The sequence below is a fragment of the Lagenorhynchus albirostris genome, chromosome 17 (assembly GCF_949774975.1).
Source record: "Lagenorhynchus albirostris chromosome 17, mLagAlb1.1, whole genome shotgun sequence".
NCBI lineage: Eukaryota > Metazoa > Chordata > Mammalia > Artiodactyla > Delphinidae > Lagenorhynchus > Lagenorhynchus albirostris.
Genome location: NC_083111.1, coordinates 14,965,012 through 14,983,309, shown reverse-complemented (window position 1 = coordinate 14,983,309; position 18,298 = coordinate 14,965,012). Strand labels below are relative to the sequence as shown.

The 18,298-nt window shown below is 38.7% G+C and overlaps 1 non-coding gene across 1 annotated transcript; it reads left to right on the top strand.

Moving 5' to 3' along the window:
• Nucleotides 1–17,075: 17,075 nt before the first annotated feature.
• On the top strand, nucleotides 17,076–17,179 carry LOC132508450 (U6 spliceosomal RNA). The gene has a single exon (XR_009536589.1). It is a non-coding gene; the product is annotated as a U6 spliceosomal RNA (small nuclear RNA).
• Nucleotides 17,180–18,298: the final 1,119 nt, after the last annotated feature.

Here is an 18,298-nt window from a genome sequence, read left to right as displayed (position 1 = left end):
GGGAATTCCCTGGCGGTCCAGTGGTTAGGACTGTGTGCTCTCACTGCCCAGGGCCCAGGTTTGATCCCTGGTCAGAGAACTAAGATCCCACATCCCACACGCTGTGCGGCCAAAAGGCAAAAAAAAAAAAAAAAAAGAATGATGACTATGTGTTTTCATCTCTATTGAGTTTAGAACAAAAGGGAAAATAAGGTTTCAGATATGTTGCTTGAGGGATTTATGTCTGTATACATCCAAGTAAGGAATAAGATACCTAAGAAAGTTGATAAATGTTGTGTTCAGCCCTAGGAATAGACCTCCATCCATTTAGAATGGCTTAAATGGAACTGTACCTGAAGGTGTGAGCGACACCAGTGGGTCTCAACTTTAATGGGAATATTAATCAACTGGAGATTCCATTAAAATTGTTGGGTCTGAGAAAGGGTCTGAGATGTTGCATTTCTAACAAGCTTCCAGATGAGACAATGCTGCTGGTTTGGAGACAAGTATCTCCACAACCAGTCGGTCTCTTTGTCACTCTTGTATCATTGAGTCTTTGGCAAGATTTCTCTCTTTACATGTTGTCTTAATTCTGAGGTCCTTAGCACAACACATGTGACCCCAGGGGCAGCTGGGATAGACAGAGTCAGGGCTGGGGAGTAACATAGCATAGGGCAGGCACTCCGAAAGGTAATGCTGACAACCAAATACAGTGTCAGAATGAATGGAATCAACTCAGACTGGATGGAGGAGGCTATACCTTGGAGAAGGGCAGCAGGAGTCTCCACATGGAGCAATGGCTTCAGTTAAGCTGTGGGATGAATCTGGATTGGCAGCCCTTCCTCTGAGCTCCATTTGACCTTGTGAGTCCCTCTATTATTATACTTACAGTGCTGTATTGCCGTCATTTGCTGATTGGGTCTTCCACCCCACTAAACATTCATTACACTTCTGGATACAGAGCCCTGTCTTCCATTCACAGCCCGTAGAACTTGCTCAGCAAGTAAATTTGCTCAAATCATTTGTTAAATGATTGAATGAATGATGAGGCATCACATCTCCATTTGTGCTGTTTCCTCTCCCAGAATGCCTTCCCCATCAGTCTGATGGAATAGATCCGAATTTCTTATAACCGTCAGTTCGAGTGACCACTTCTCTGCAGTTTTCCCTGATCCTCCTTTCCAGCGGCCTTCCTGAATATCGCCACCACACCTTGTACGTGTCACCATTACTTCATCATGTGTCTGTGAGCTCCATAAGGGCAGGGACTGTGTTTACCTTAGTTTTGACTCCTTAGCACTTAGCACATTGCCTGGCACATAATATTGTAGCGTCCCGTGTACTACTAAGTAGAGCAAAAGCCATACAAAATTAGGAATTCAAACCACAGGTAAAGGCAAAAGCAGTATTTTTTATATATTGAATTAGTCCCTTTCATCAGTGGATATTAAAGGACATTAAATTATTTAAGGAGTAATGCTTGTTAAACTTTGTTAACATGGTAATGATTATGCTACCTATTTTACATAAAGGTAGCCTTAGAAAAGGAGTATAAGCCCTTAGAAAAGGACTTAGGTAGAAGCCCAAATTGCTGGATGGAAAGAGGGCAATGTAAAAAACTATTTAAATTTAGGACGTGCATAATGCCCTCTACTCAGATATTCTGAAACATCTCAGTGACAGAATTTCTAACCCCTTATCCTGGTTTTTGGTATCTCATATGCTTAGTCTTAAGTGGAGATTTTAAACAAATTCTAATATTGGAAAAAATAAAAAACTGGAACAAACCCTTTGTCCTAGCTTCTAGAAGCCTGTGTTATTTACTCCTAGATCAAGGTCCTTATTAAAATGGATATTTTTTTCAAACGAATGTAACTTCAATGGCAATGAGTCCTCACTATGAAACTCCCCAATCAGGCCAAGTCAATCTCTTTAAAATTTTCCCAACAGTCACAATTTATAAAACATGCAAGCCAAATCCAATAAATCAAGTAAATAGCATTGCATAATGGAGGCTTAAATATAGAACAAGACAAGCCAGAAAGGTTCAATTAAGTAAATGCTGTACATATGGCTAGCTTTGGTGAGGTCAGTGTAATGTATTGGGTTATTTTAGTATAAAGCTAAATAAAAGAAGATAATTTAATGATTAAATAAAAGAGAGGAAGAAAAAAGAATAAAATGAATACTTTAGGAAAATACAATGGATAAAAAAATGCTGGAACAAATGAGAGTTTTGAATTACAAATTACTCTTAACAAAAAATCCTGAATTAGAAAATAGTCAGGAAAACTCAGAAACTCTGGTAACAATATGAAAACAGAGTGAAATTCTCTGAACAAATAGAAAGTAGTGTTGTAATTATGATTTTTATCAAAAAAAAATTTTTTTTGGCTGTGCCACACAGCTTGTGGGATCTTAGTTCCCCTACCAGGGATCGAACTCAGGCCCTCAGCAGTGAAAGCACGGAGTCCTAACCACTGGATCACCAGGGAATTCCTGTAATTGTGATTTTTAAGTCCTAAATGACTTTCAGATAATTCAGATGTAGCAAAAGCAAAGTGTGTGTGTGTGTGTGTGTGTGTGTATGAAATATAAAGTTACCATGGTGATATCAGACTATTGAAAGTGTATGTAACTCTAACACAGTTAGGTGAAAAATGAAAAATTCATCTAATCACCCAGATGTTTTATCTACACAGTTGCAAAGTTATACTATTTCAAGCTATCTGGGTGCTTTAATGAACTTATATTTTTTCCTATGAGCGTTTGATTCTGGCCAACCCTTTCTACATCTTTGTAGTAGAACGGCAGTCGTAGCAATTAGGAACAACTTAACTAATGAAAAATATAACTGTTATATGTATGCACAATGCAGTATCTCTGAGCACATGTCCATAATGACCATGCTGTCCATTTAACCATGATTAACTTTTTTCTTCTAATATTATTTGCTGCACATTTATTTATTTTGCTGTTCACTACTTCTTATTAGCAGGGGGGAAAAACACTCTAACAGTTTAAGAAACACGTATCAGAGAAAATTTTTAAATAGAGAAACCTATATCCACTAATATATGATTTTTTATCTGTTGAGGAAAGAAAGACATTATTTAATAGCCCCCCCAAATACCCCTATGTACACCTTGTTCATCATTATGGTCTCAGAGCACAAATTTGAGGATAGATTCTTCAGTCAAACCAGATTTTTTTACCAATTTTCGAACGCTGCGTGTTTTTTCACTTCTCTGTTTTTTCCCTTGGCTCATAATAATTCATTTACTCATTCAATGACTAGTTATTAAGCACCTCATAGGTATTGGACACCCACGCTACATGCAGGTAATGCAAAGGTGAAGAAACACACAAAGACGGTGCCCTCATGGAGCTTTTGATCCACTGGAACAGACAGACACTGGTCAACTGTTCATATGAATGAATGGGATGGAGCCTGTGTTGAAGGGTTTGATCTCATCAGGGAGATCAGAGAAGGCTTCCCTGAGGAAGTGGTGCTTGAGCTGGGGTCTGAAGGATAATTAGGAGTTACTAGGTGAATAGGTGGTGGAAATTGTATTCCAGGCATAGAGAACAGCCTATGTAGAAATCATAGGGCTGGAGAGAGGGTGCCTCTCTCTCCAGTGCCACAGGCTCGCTGTGCACTTTATATGTATAAATTTTTTAATCTTCACAGCATTTCTATGAGGACAGTACTATTGTTATTTCCATCTTACAGAGAGAAAACTGAGGCACAGAGGTTAAATGGTTTGCACAAGATCACACAGCTAATGAGCAGTATGGCTAGGATTTGAAGCCAGGTAGTATGGCTCTCCGTAGCCTGCCTTCTCAAGGGGGTGAAAATTGGTTCCCACGGGGTGAAAAAATAGACATCACCATAGTATGTGGCCCTCCAAAGTGCCACAGCACATAGACATATAGTAAATCCATAGTATTAAAATTTCACAGAGGAAGGGGATCGGTTAGGAAAAATATGTCTTTTTGGCCACGCCACTTAGCGGATCTTAGTTCCCTGACCGGAGATTGAACCCCGGCCAGGGGAGTGAGAGTGCCGAGTCCTAACCACTGGATTGCCAGGAAACTCCAAAAAATATGTCTTAAAAGTCCTTAGTAGGGCCAATGATGAAAAAAAGGATGCTACTCTAGAGCTTGTGCTCTTAACCACCAGTTAATGATACCTCTCAATTCCCATGTTATGTTTTTTTCCTCTGAGAACAAATTGAAGGGGTAACACATCATCAGTAATGTGGATTCATGAGCTGCACAACAATGTAGATTCATAATCTGCTAAAATGTACCAGTTCTGAAATACCTAGTTTAGGTATCCCCAATTAATCAATTATGCATTTATCAAAGAAAACTTAATGTACTGTATACACATTTTACTTCTCTTGGTATTCTTCTTTTAGCTACATAGCTATGTGTTTCTATGGCCAAAGATAATTCTAGGGAAGTTTATGGAGTAGGTACAGTTGATCCTGGCACTCCCCCTGTTATCTTGGAACTCTTCACTCTCCCTCTTAGTTCTCTCTTTTCATCTCCCCCCTCTTATTCATTTATTCATTAGGCCCATAAACATTTACTGAGTACCCTGTGCCATTTCATCCACTCCTATGATTTTAATGACAACATATATGCTAATGAGTCTCATTTATTTAATGAATCTGAAATCTTTAATCCTGGCAAAGATTTCTCCCCTGAAGTTCCAAAGGACAAGACTGCCTAACGGACCTTTTGTCTTAAAAGTCCCCCAAATTGCTTCAAACTCAACATATCCGTTTATGGATTCAACATATCCATGAATTTCCTGGCCATCCAGTGGTTAGGACTCTGCACTTTCACTGCTGAGAGCCTGGGTCGGGGAACTAAGATCCCATAAGCCTTGCGGCAAAAAAAAAAAAGACAGAAAAAGCCCAAAGGGAATAATCTTCTCTTCGGTATGTGCTTCTCTTCCTAGCCTCCTAGCCTCTTTCTTTAGGGGCCGGAAACTCCATCCATCTCATCACCCAAGCCAGAAACCTGGAAACCTTTTATCACCAGTCACATTCAGTCACTGATCCAGACTTTTGACAATTATGCTCCCTTTCCATCTCAGACTCTCTCTCTCTAGTCAAATCACTGTCCCTAAATTCAGATTCTTATCAATGTGCCTGGAAAATTGCTCCCTGCTTTGAAATCCTGAAATAGCTGTCCATTGCTTAAAGAATGTAGACCCGCTGTGATCTGGCCTCCACCTACCTGTCCACATTGGACACGCCATCCCATCACAACTCACATCCTAAGCTTTTGAGGCTCGTAACATTTTTAACATTGCGATTTTGAAAATGTCTAAATCCAGAGGCCCTCTGTTGACATATATGGATCCACCAAAGCTACTTTTGATATATAGATCAGAAAACACAGTCTTTATTTGTTTTAACCAAACATGGACCCATACCTAAAGACTATGTGTCTCTTTCTCTTTAAAGTATGCTCTGAGGGAAGAGATATGGGGACATATGTATATGTATAACTGATTCACTTTGTTATAAAGCAGAAACTAACACACCATTGTAAAGCAATTATACTCCAATAAAGATGTTAAAAAAAATAAAAATAAAGTATGCTCTTCTTGAAGCAAGGACATGAGACAAAATATGTTTCTATCGCCTCCACAGTGTCCAGCATACTGTAGGTGCTCAATAAATATATTTTGACAAAATACTATTGATTATTATTTTACAGACTTGTATGTTCTTTCTCTTGGAAATAGAATTATGTTATGAGACCACAGTATTTCTTATTCATATAATTTGATGGGAGGAAAGACAAAATAAACTATAAATTCAATTTACTGACTTATTGAGGAAATTGAGATATTACTAAGTAAAATATAGATACCCAGTCCAGCTTTTACAAAAGACAGATATGTAAAAATATAGCTGTTGCTAAAATCAGTTTGTGACATGCTTTCTCAGTTTACTTAATGGAATTATAGCTTGTAATCAATAGATAAACAGCAGAATTCCCAAGCAATACATAAATCTCTCAAAGAAATTGTTGAAAAGAAACTGTTTTTGTTAAAAATTTGGAGCTTTACCCAAAACACAGGATTTAATTTCAGAAGAAAAAAAAGTACACTGAATTGTGGGTACCTATTAGTTTGAAGCACATTTGCCAAATCTAAACTCATTACAGGAGATGCAAATACATATAAATCTGAAATTATTGTTCAAAAGAATTTACATTATGATTTTAACTCTTGAGAGTCCAGCATTTCTTTTGTTTTTATGAGTGAGTCCCAGGATTTTCTGAGTTCAGAGGTGTGAACTTTGCTTGGCCTGGTGCCAGTCTGGAATGAAGGCCCTGTCTTCTAAAATCCTGTAGAGAAATACATCATATTTGCTCTTCTTTATTTCTTTAATCAAAATCCTGTACTTCCCATTGTACCAGATCCTCAGAAATATTTCATTTGTAAATCAAAACTATCTACCTTGGTCTCATCTGTCAGGAAGATTGTTAGCAAATTTGAAACTAGTGATAAAATTGGACTTGCTGCATTCTTTCAATTATCAGTATTAGCAAGTGGTGTAAATGCAGTACTGATACAGGACTTATACATCTGCCCATCTACACTCATGTTTATCAACCCCTGGTTGCTGTTTACTTCCTCCCTAACTGTGTGTGTTCACCTTCAGGGCACACTCCCATTGGCCATTTACTGTTTCCTTTGAATACAACTTCATTTCTAGTCTGGTGCTATGTTCAGAGTGCTCAAAAATGTGCTGAAATTTGTGAATAAATTTGGGAAGACATCTATATCTTTTAAATCAGAACTATATGAATAAAAATATTTTAGTAAATCAGGTTGGTCACTGCTATATCTTTCAAACCTACATAAACAGTGGTTGGAACTAGTAGTCTACTTGGAACGTATTTTAATTAAAATTCACGTGCAAGTCAATGAATAAAATGTACATTAGGCCATGTAGTCTACATAGATTTATGGGTATTAAAATTATCTAAACATTTTCAAGAATGGAAATACACATAGCCGAAATAACTAATACTTCATTTGGATGAAAAAGAATTGATTTGATTTATGAGAATGTGGAATAGGCATTCACCACATGAAAACATTTTAGCCCAACCACTTTTCACAAATACTGTATTTTGCTTCTTGCAGAAAGAGCTGGAAGAGCTGCAGTAAGCAAAAAGCAGCACTTTTGTGGTAATCAATAAGTAGCATTAGTGCTTACATGTATTATAATTCCAACTAAGTTGGGTCTCTTTTTGTTTTATGTTCCAATGTACAGCATTTTCATTTGGTGATGTCAAGAGAATGAAAAATGTGTTGTTTATAAAATTAAGTGTTGAGTTTATTTGAGATATCACATCTTTCAAAAACATGCAAAATACGGAAGCATACCTTCAAGTTCAACTGAATAATGTAAATTGGAAAGGGATAGAAATAAATTATTTATTACACATTCGTTACAAAAATATTTATTTAATTAAAAACAAAATGCAAAATATACACAAAAGTCTACAAACCACCAAAATTGAACTGCTATAGTATTTAGCATCCTCACCCAGTCTTTACTTGTATGCAAACATAATTTTGACATGTGGTCATAATAGGTTAGAATAAACTTGTATTTTAATAAGAGAGAGTTTAGGTGGTGTTTTAATGTCATTTCCACAATTCACTTTGTTTTATTATTGACACAGAACTCTAATATATAGCTGTTTTTTTGGTTTTTTTTTAAAAGAAACATACAATTTATTTGAACATTTGTCATTGGAGATCTCCATTTTTGGCCAGGTTTTGAAAATCCATTTATTAATTAGAAATAAGCAGACAGATGAGACAGGAGAAAAAAAAAACTATTTATTAAAATCAACATACCTCCTCTTTTACTTAATTTCCTGGATTCTTGACTCTTTAATCCAATTAGCATAAGGCTTTGGAATATGAAAAATAATTTGCAAAATCATTACTCAGTTAAGAGTGCTTTCTAATGACCTGTGTATCATCCACCTCACTCTGGCATTATTACTTGTTTCTTCCAGTTGGGAAACAAATCTTTTTTCTTTTTTTTAAATTGAGTGAAAAGGATTTTAGTTCAGTTATAGATTATTAAAAGTACAGTCAGCCCTAGGTATGCATGGATGCAGGACCTGCGGATAAGGGCGGCTGACCATGCTATACCATTTTATACGAGGGAAAATCCACTGGGGTCCTGGGAAAAATTGCTGGTGGAAACGGACTAACCTACCGTGACAGCAAGCAAATCAGTGGTTGTCTGGAGGAAAGACGGTGGCTGGGGAGGAAGCTGAGGGAGGAATTACCAAGGGGCACAAGGAAACTTTTGGAGGTGAAAGATCTGTTCAGTCTTCATCGAGGAGGTGGTTTCAAGGTTATACACGTCACAGCTTATTGAATTGTACACTTTAATCACATGTGTTTTCTTGTATGTCAATATCGCTAATAAAGCTATAAAAAAAGACTTCCCTGGTGGCACAGTGGTTAAGAATCCACCTGCCAATGCAGGGGACACGGGTTTGAGCCCTGGTCCGGGAAGATGCCACATGCCGCGGAGCAACTAAGCCCGTGCGCCACAGCTACCGAGCCTGTGCTCTAGAGCCCGCGAGCCACAACTACTGAGCCCGTGAGCCACAACTACTGAGCCTGCGCTCTAGAGCCTTAAACTCTGAAAACTGAATGTATTTATTACTTTCAAGGCCACCTATAAAAATATGAACACTGGATCTGCTATCTAATAACATGCCAATAAGCTCTATTTTCAGTTTGGTGGGAAAATAAGAGTATCACATTTAACTGAGAATTTTCCATTTGACATGATATCAGATTAGCAATAGTCAAATAATTAGAATACAAGACACACTGAAAGTAATTTAGGCTTTCTTTAATGGTTTAAAAACCAATTTAGAATTTTGCAGTGTCTCATCCTCATGACCATATTCATTCATCGTTCATTCCAGTTGTATTTAGGGAGCTTATGACATGCCAGGCACATGACTAGGCACAAGAAATGAAAAGACAAACACATGCACAGTCATGGACCTGCCCTCCAGGAATTTGTATCAAATAATAATAACTGGGTAGATAAAAGAGCTGCACACTGAAGCTTTCCAGTTTCCAGCACGCTGGGTTTTGGAGAGTTCACACTGCATATCATCAACTTGAAGTAAGACCATATTATCTGCTGGCCTTTTAGACAGTTTTTTTTTAAAATTATTTTTATTGGAGTATAGTTGCTTTTTAAAAATTTTTTTAAATTGTTTTTATTTTATATATATATATTTTTTGCCACACAGCATGCGGGATCTTAGTTCCCCAACCAGGGATCCCCTGCAGTGAAAGCTCGGAGTCTTAACCACTGGACCCTCAGGAAAGTCCCAGAGTATTGTAGCTTTACGTTAGCCAGTTCTAAGTTTATTTACTAGTGCCCATAACTAAGTCGATTTGAATTGGTTTATCAAGTACGATTTCATGTAACTATATGAATACCTTATAAAAATCATACATAATAAAACATAATATCTTCTCTTTCTCTGTTAATCTTACAGTTCTGTTTAAAAGCCATTGATTTTTTTCTGAGATTAGTTTTCTTTTAGTATGAATGCTTTTATTGGTCCTCGAAATTGTGTTATATGATTTATACCTTGGGCTTGCTCTGACATATGTTAGGTATTTTTAAGAGCATCTTAGTTCAGCTTATCAGTTGCAATAAGATGAGAAGTACCTGTCTATTTCCCAAACCTGTTATTTCCCAGTAGGAAGTATTAGGTCATCTCTTTTTTCAGCTCAGAAAGCCCAAATTATCCAATTACAGACAGAGAAGAGGTTTTGCTGTGTACTTGGTATCTAATTTTTTTCTCTGCCTGGATTTATTCCATGAAAAATATACCTGAAGAGCTCAGGGAAATGGAGACAGTGGCCCAGATAATTCTGGAAAATTCAGATCCATTCTTATTCCTTCCTCTGACTGTGCCTTGGGCCTGTTGCTTGGAAGAGCAGATGAGTTGTGGATCCAGATTTAGGCTAGGGAGCAGGCAGTCCTTGGAGAAATGCTGTAGGTCGGAGTGACACACAAATCCCCTAGACTGAAGGCATCACCAGGCCAGAGCTTGGCTACGGTGGAGCGACTGCCCCCAGGGCTGGCGCAGCCCTGGGGGAGGGTATTGGGTTTAACTCCTCATATTTTTCCACCCTTCCCCCACCTCTCCCCATGCAACCTCACCATTGTTTCCTGAGTTAAAGATATCACCCAGGACTTCCCTGGAGGCGCAGTGGTTAAGAACCCGCCTGCCAATGCAGGGGACATGGGTTCGAGCCCTGGTCCTGGAAGATCCCACATGCTGCGGAGCAACTAAGCCCGTGTGCCACAACTACTGAGTTTGCGCTATAGAGCCCGTGAGCCACAACTACTGAGCCCACGTGCCTAGAGCCCGTGCTCCACACAAGAGAAGCCACCACAATGAGAAGCCTGCGCACTGCAACGAAGAGTAGACCCCGCTCACCGCAACTAGAGAAAGCCCACAGGCAGCAACGAAGACCCTACGCAGCCAAAAATAAATAAATAAAACATATATATATATATTTATGGCCTGATTCTAATTCTCCCAGATATTTACAATCGATCAAATAACATAAAATGAGCACGTAGACCACTTACCAACCATTGTTTATTATAAAACAAACAAACCAAAAAAGACACCACCCAGTTAGGAATTCCTGGCAGTCCAGTTGTTAGAATTTGGTGCTTTCACTGCGGGGGCCCAGGTTTGATCCCTGGTCCGGGAACTAAGATCCCGCATGCTGCGTGAGCGGCTAGAAAAAGAATTGCCTTAATGGAGCAAGTGGACATGACCCACATCTACCCATCACTCTCCCTCCTAGCGCTGCGACCACAGCAAGCCTTATGTATGAATAACAGGCCCATATTGGGGGAGGGAGGTTGGCAAACGGGCCCACAAGGCTTTTTTTTTTTTTAAACTGCCCATGAGCTAGGAATGATTTGTACATTTTTAAATGGATGAAAAAAACCCAAAAAGAATAATTTTGAGAGAAACGAACATTATGTGAAATTCAAATTTCAGTGTCCCTAAATAACGTGTTTTTTTAAAAATAAATTTATTTATTTATTTTTGTCTGTGTTGGGTCTTTGTTACTGTGCGTGGGCTTTCTGTAGTTGGGGCGAGCAGGGACTACTCTTTGCTGCGGTCCACAGGCTCCTCATTGTGGTGGCTTCTCTTGTTGCGGAGCACGGGCTCTAGGCACGTGGGCTTCAGTAGTTGTGACACATGGGCTCAGTAGCTGTGGCTCGCGGGCTCTAGAGTACAGACTCAGTAGTTGTGGCACACGGGCTTAGTTGCTCCGCGGCATGTGGGATCTTCCCGGACCAGGGCTCGAACCTGTGTCCCCTGCATTGGCAGGCGGATTCTTAACCACTGCGCCACCAGGGAAGTCCCCTAAATAGCGTTCCATTGGAACACAGCTACATCCATTGTTGTGCAAGGTGGGTGACTACTCTTCCACTACAAAGGCAGGGTTGAGTAGTTGGGACTGCCATGTATGATCTCATATGTATGGGATCGTATGTTCCACAAAGTCTAGAATAGTCACTATCTGGCCTTTTACAGAAAAAGTTTACTGACCCTTGCTCTAAGCATTAAAATAATCCTTCATTTATTTAGCCTTTGAAAAACAAACTGTCTACTGTACGTCAAAGAACTCTCATCAAACAATGAAATGTTAGTTGCAGGAGAAACCATGGCACTGGCAAGAAAAGAGATTGGCAAATGGGCAAGCTGAAGGATGTGACAAGGCAGATGGACCTGGAGGGTACTGTGCTCAGTGAAATAAGTCAGGCGGAGAATGACAAATGCTCTATGCTATCACTTATATGTGGAATCTAAAAAATAAAACAAACGAATGTATATGATAAAACAGAAATAGACTCACAGATGTAGAGAACAAACTAGTGGTTACAAGGAGGGGAGAGGAAGGGGGAGGGGCGGGATGGGGGAGGGGATTAAGAGGTACAAACTCCTATGTATAAAATAAATAAGCAATAAGGACATATTGTGCAACACAAGGAATATAGCCGTTATTTTGTAATAACTTTAAATGGAATATAACCTATGAACATATTAAATCACTATGTTGTACACCTGAAACAAATATAACATTGAACATCAACTATACTTCAATTTAAAAAAATAAAAAGCAAGCTGAGGGAAGGGCAGGGGTGGCCATGCGCTCCCTCTCTTGCTGCAGTGGGGTCAAAGTATGCTGAACAGGATGGCCTGGGACAGATCTGGGGGAGATCAGATGCCATTTAAACCCAGGTACTGCACATTGTTAGTCAGCCACCCAGTTCCTCTGAGTCTCAGCTTATTATTACATGAAGTGGGATAGTCATTACCTCACTGAGTGGATGACCTGTAATAACCTTTATAAAGGACTCCGAATTCAGTAAATGTTAGTTTCTTCCCCCCCTCTTGGCAGTGAGGTCTCAAGAAAGAATGAATTACAACTTACGTCACCAAGAGACCACTTAACACATGGCAGCAATACGAGAAAAATTTTTTTTCATTTTACAATCTCTGCACTTCAGAGGATTCAATTAGAAACTGAAGAAATCTCAGCCTTTGCACGGATCCAAGCAGACGGGATTAAGGCAGTGTGTTGGCAAAAACACACTGTGCTGTAATATGAACATCCCAAATTAGGAGATGGCTAATACATTATAGTACGGCCATAGGATGGAATATTGGAAAGCTATAAGAAGGAAAGTAACAACATTTTAAATGACATATGTAAAATGTGAACCATATAATTAATACTTAGTGAAAAAAAGCAGAATATAAAATTTTATATGCAATATAAGCTAAACTGTATTTAAAAGAAAAAAAAACACAAGAAGAGTAAGGAGTAAAAAGTACATGAACTTTTTGAAAAAAACTGTTTTACTGAGATATAATTCACATCCCAGTATGTGAACTTTTAAGGCAAAACAGGAGACTTCGAAAAGATTTGGACTTACACTGGGTGCTTCAGGCTAATCTTTTAGAGAAACCTTGCAAGAAGCACTGATTCAGTTCAAGCTTTCAACTCCCTCATTTTGCAGGTAAGGAAATTGAGCCCCAGAGAAGTGAACATACCTGCCTAAGGAAACACAGCATATTAGTAGCAAAGTGGGAACTAGAACCTCAGGCTTCAAGTTCAGTACACCTAAACATGCCAGTTGTCTAACATCTTCACTCTTGTTGTTCAATCCATATTCACATATAGTTGGGAGTTCCCTGGCAGTCCAGTGGTTAGGACTTGGTGCTTTCACTGCTGTGGGCCCAGGTTCAATCCCTGGTCAGGGAACTAAGATCCTGCAAGCCGCTGTGGCCAAAATAAATAAATAGATAAATAAATAAAATAAAACATATTCACATATAGTTTATATGTTGTTGCAATTATAGTATAGACACAAATTGGGGGATGACTAATTCTTTAAAACAGTTTTTCTTCTCTCAGGTTCTGTTATGTCAACATTTATTCTTCTTTATGCTTTTCTCTTCGTCTGTATACCCAATCTGCTTGCGGTATTTGCGAGCCTGGGGAGTATTTTTGTAAAAAGCCCAAGAAACTCAAAGGGCCCTTTTATTAGCAATTGTTGGACTCTCTGACCTCATTTTTAAATTTAAATTTTAAATTCTTTCCTCTTCAAAGTTTGCCTCTTTAGAAACGACATATAAACTTTCCTCTTAATTTTTCAAAACAATAGATAGTTTTAAAAATACTTCTCTCTCCGGCCACCCCCAGCCTCTTGAAGGAAGAGCTGGGCTCATCTCAAACTCCCTGCCCCCCAAACCCCGCCTCCAACAAAGAACTCTGCCACAACTCATTAGGACCTTATTTTTCTGCTTTCCTTGCACCTTAGAACCTGCCACCAGTTACTTCTATCTTAGCCTAGCCGTTCTCAACCTTGCCTGCACTTGAGAATCACCTGGGGGCTCCTAATTTATTTTTACTGGGATGGGTATGTGATTTTCTTCTTCAGCCAGGGTTGACAACTTCTGCCTTGGGTGAATAGGTTAAAACGAGTGTGTTTTTCTAAGGATATTTTTGTTGTAAAATAAGTCCAGTTGGGAAATGAAAAGATTTGACCTTCGCGAAAGAAATTTTATTTGGTGTCATTTGGTGCTGGCAGGGGAAGTATTGTTTTGGAAAAGACCACTGAAATTAAACAGCTAACAGTTCTCATTCATTTGTTTATTCATTTGTTCTTCATTCATTAAAAACCTACACTGTGCCAGACACTAGAGATTTACAAAGTCTCCTTGTTTTCAAGCGGCTTACAATCTAGTAGTAGGAAGAAAAGTACTCCAGTAAATATGAAGTGCCATCTGTGCTGTGACAGAGACGTGCACAGGCTTCCTCTGAACAAGGAACATGTTGAAATCGAATCTCACGCATGTTAATAGAATGTATTTTATTGCATTATATCTAAACCAAGTTAAAAAATATAATAATTCTTGTTTAATTAGAAGTATAAGTGAAATGTAGATGAACACCACAGTTGTATCAATAGCAAGTGGAAAGTGGTTTGAAATTGAGGTCAAATTTGAGGGTACCTTGAAATGACAAATAAAGACTGGTTAAACATTGGTGTAAAAGAGAAAAACTCATCTTGATAGATTTTGCTTAAATCATTCAGAATTGGAGGAAAAGATAGTTACAGAGTTAGATTAAAAGTAAATAAGCAATAAAAATATACGAGAAAGGTCCAATGGGACAAAGAGTAGAATAGAAACAATTTGTAGGGAAGGGAAAAGAGCAGGAAAAATAAAGCAAAAGAATGTCTCATGAAGACAGCATAAGCATTCCAAAATAGAGTTCAGGTGTATTTAAGAATATCACAAGTTAATGGTATATTAAAGGGAAGAAAAAAAAACCCCAACAAATTTAAAGAAAACAGAGTAGTATGTATAATAGCACAGTACTGGAAAATACATGCTATTACCAAAAATTTGTTTACTATTTGTTTAAAATATGCTATATAAAATATATCATTTTGGTTCATTTAAAAAACATTATTTTAGGAGGGAGCAGACTGAAAATAAAACTTCTTAAAGAATTGCAAAAATGTCCCTACTTAAAATTTAGCATATGAAAAACCTAGTAAAAATCAAGGGAAAGCCAACAGTGAAATCAAGCCAAATGCACTGGGAGAATTTGCTCAGTAAAAAATCTGGGTATCTTTTTCTTTATAAAATCCTACAGAATTCCACCATGCTATAAAGAAATCTTGAAATTATTCCTGCGGGGATCCAAAACTTCTCAGCTTGGCACTGACAACCCATTATATACACTGATGGAAAGCATACTGCATATAGCACTCAATTTAGTACTACAGATGTACCTCATTGCTGATAGTATGTTTATCATCAGTAGTCATTTATGAGTAAGACTTTTTTTCATTTTAGATTATTAAAACTACTACATTGTTAAGAGTCGTAGATTTTTGGTCACAAAAGAAAGTTGAGTGAGACGGTCGTAACTGCTGTTTCAGTGCTATGCATATTCTTTTACAAAATATTGCAAAGAGATAGTGTTCCTTAGCAAAGTAGTCCATGATGGTACTTTTTTTTGTTTTGTTTTGGTGAATTTTTTTTCTTAACATCTTTATTGGAGTATAATTGCTTTACAATGTTGTGTTAGTTTCTGCTGTATAACAAAGTGAATTAGCTATACGTATACATATATCCCCATATCCCCTCCCTCTTGCGTCTCCCTCCCTCCCTCCCTGTCCCACCCTTCTAGGTGGTCACAAAGCACGGATGATGGTAGTTTTGACAGAAGTTCGGCATGCAGGGAAAGCACATCCCTATCCAGAGTGTCAATTCCATTAAAAACAAAACGCTGCCCTCCCATGATGGAAGTAATCCAATGTAATCAGCCTGCCACCAGAGAGCTGACTGATCCCCTGGGAATGGTGCCATTTGGGGGACTCAGTGTTAGTCTCTGCTGCTGGCTGATTGGGCACTCAGTGGTGGCCACAGCCAGGTCAGCCTTGGTCAATGGAAGTCTATGTTGCCACCATGACTACATTGTTCATGAGACCATTGGTTGATGACAAGAGTCTCTGGGGAAAGAGGTGGACTGGTAGCCACAGAACAGGGTGTCCTATCCACCATCATGGTATTACACACAGCATTGCTTCTGATCAAGGAACTCACTTCATGGCAAATGAATTGGGGCAGTGGTCTACCCTCTTAGATTTTTGTGTTCTCCAACCATCCCAAAGCAGTTAGTTTGATAGAATAGTAGAAAGCTATTTTATGTGTCAAGTGGTCTAGGCTATTATGCCCAACTGTCTGGCCAAATACCAGTCTAGATGTTGCTGTGAAAGTATTGTTTTAGATGTGATTAACATTTAAATCAGTAGCCTTTTGAAGACAAAATTATAGAAACAGCTAGGTGGCAATACCTTGCTGTGCTGTGGCAAAGTTTTCCAGGAGGTGGTGTATGCTCTAAATTGGCATCCAGTATGTGGTGCTGTTTCTCTCATAGCCAGGACTCATGGGTCCAGGTCCAAGAATCGAGGAGTAGAAATGGGAGGGGCACCACTCACTACTACCTCTAGTGATCCACTGGCAAAAATTTTGCTTCCTGTCCCTGTGACCTTATGTCCTGCTGGTCTAGAGGTCTTAGTTTCAAAGGGAGGAGTGCATCCACCAGGGACACAGCAGTGATTCCATGAACTGGAAGTTAAGACTGCCACCTGGCCACATTGGGCTTCCCATGCCTCTGAGTTAACAGGCAAAGAAGGAGGTTACTGTACTGGCTGGGGTGATTGATTCTGATTACCAAGAGGAAATTAGATTGCTACAAACAATGGCGGTAAGGCAGGGTACGTCTAGAATTCACGAGATCCCTTAGGGCTTGTCTTAGTGACATGCCCTGGATTAAAGTCAATGGAAAACTACAACAATCTAATTCAGGCAGGTCTATTAATGGCCCAGATGCTTCATGAATGAAGGTTGGGGTCACTCTACTGGGTAAAGAACTGCAACCAGTACTCGCTTCAGCAGCACATATACTAAAATTGGAATAATACAGAGATTAGCATGGCCCCTGCACAAGGATGATGCTCAAATTCTTGAAGCGTCCCCTATTTTTAGAAAAAACTAGTGGTTACCAGTGGGGAGAGGCAAGATGGGGGAAGAGGATGAAGACGTACAGACTACTATGTATAAAATAAATAAGCTACAAGGATATATTGTACAGCACAGGGAATATAGCCAATATTTTATGATAACTAGAAATGGAGTATAACCTTTGAAAATTGTGTATCACTATGTGGTATACCTGAAACCTATAATATTGTATATCAACTATACCTCAATTAAAAAAAAAAGAAAGAAAAAAAGAACCACAACCAGCCAAGTTGCTTGGCTGGATGTAGTTATCAATACCAGCTATGACCATGTGACCAGTTACAGAAATGAGGACTGTAATTGTTATGTGTTTCTGCTTTTTTTATTATGAATATGCTTATATGTATATGTATATAAGTATGCATGTGTGTCTGTCTGTATGTGTGTATCTATCTGTCTACCTTTGTTTTCTTCCCTCCCTTATCCCCTTATCATATAACATAAATATATTAACCGTATATCATAGTATTTAAGTATTGTTAACTTTACATCATAAAGTTACAGGATATCAAGAAGAAGAGTGAATATCACCCGAGGATTTTGGATCTTCTTCTTAGGGAAAGGGTTAGTGTGCTTTCAGCTGTACACAGGATAGTTGTATCATGTTAGGCAGAAGTATGACTTTGTTATAGTCTTTATTTGGAAATTATGGTTTATGGAGATGTATATGAATATCAAGTTGATAAGCAGGGAACTGTGATGCTTAATTTTATGTGTCAAGTGGTCTAGGCTATTATGCCCAACTGTCTGGCCAAACACCAGTCTAGATGTTGCTGTGAAAGTATTTTTTTAGATGTGATTAACATTTAAATCAGTAGACTTTGAGTAAAGCAGATTACTGTCCATAATGTAGGTGGTCCACATCTAATCAGTTGAAGGCATTAAGAGAAAAGACTGAGCTTCCCACGAAGGAAGGAGCTGTCTCCAGGCTGCCTTCAGACCCAAGTCTGAGACGTCAACTCCTGCTGGAGTTTCCAGCTGGCTGGCCTGCCCTGCAAATTTTGGATTTGCCAGCACCCATAATTGCATGAGCCAATTCCTTGAAATCTCTCTCTCTCTGTCTCAATATTTCCTGTTGGGG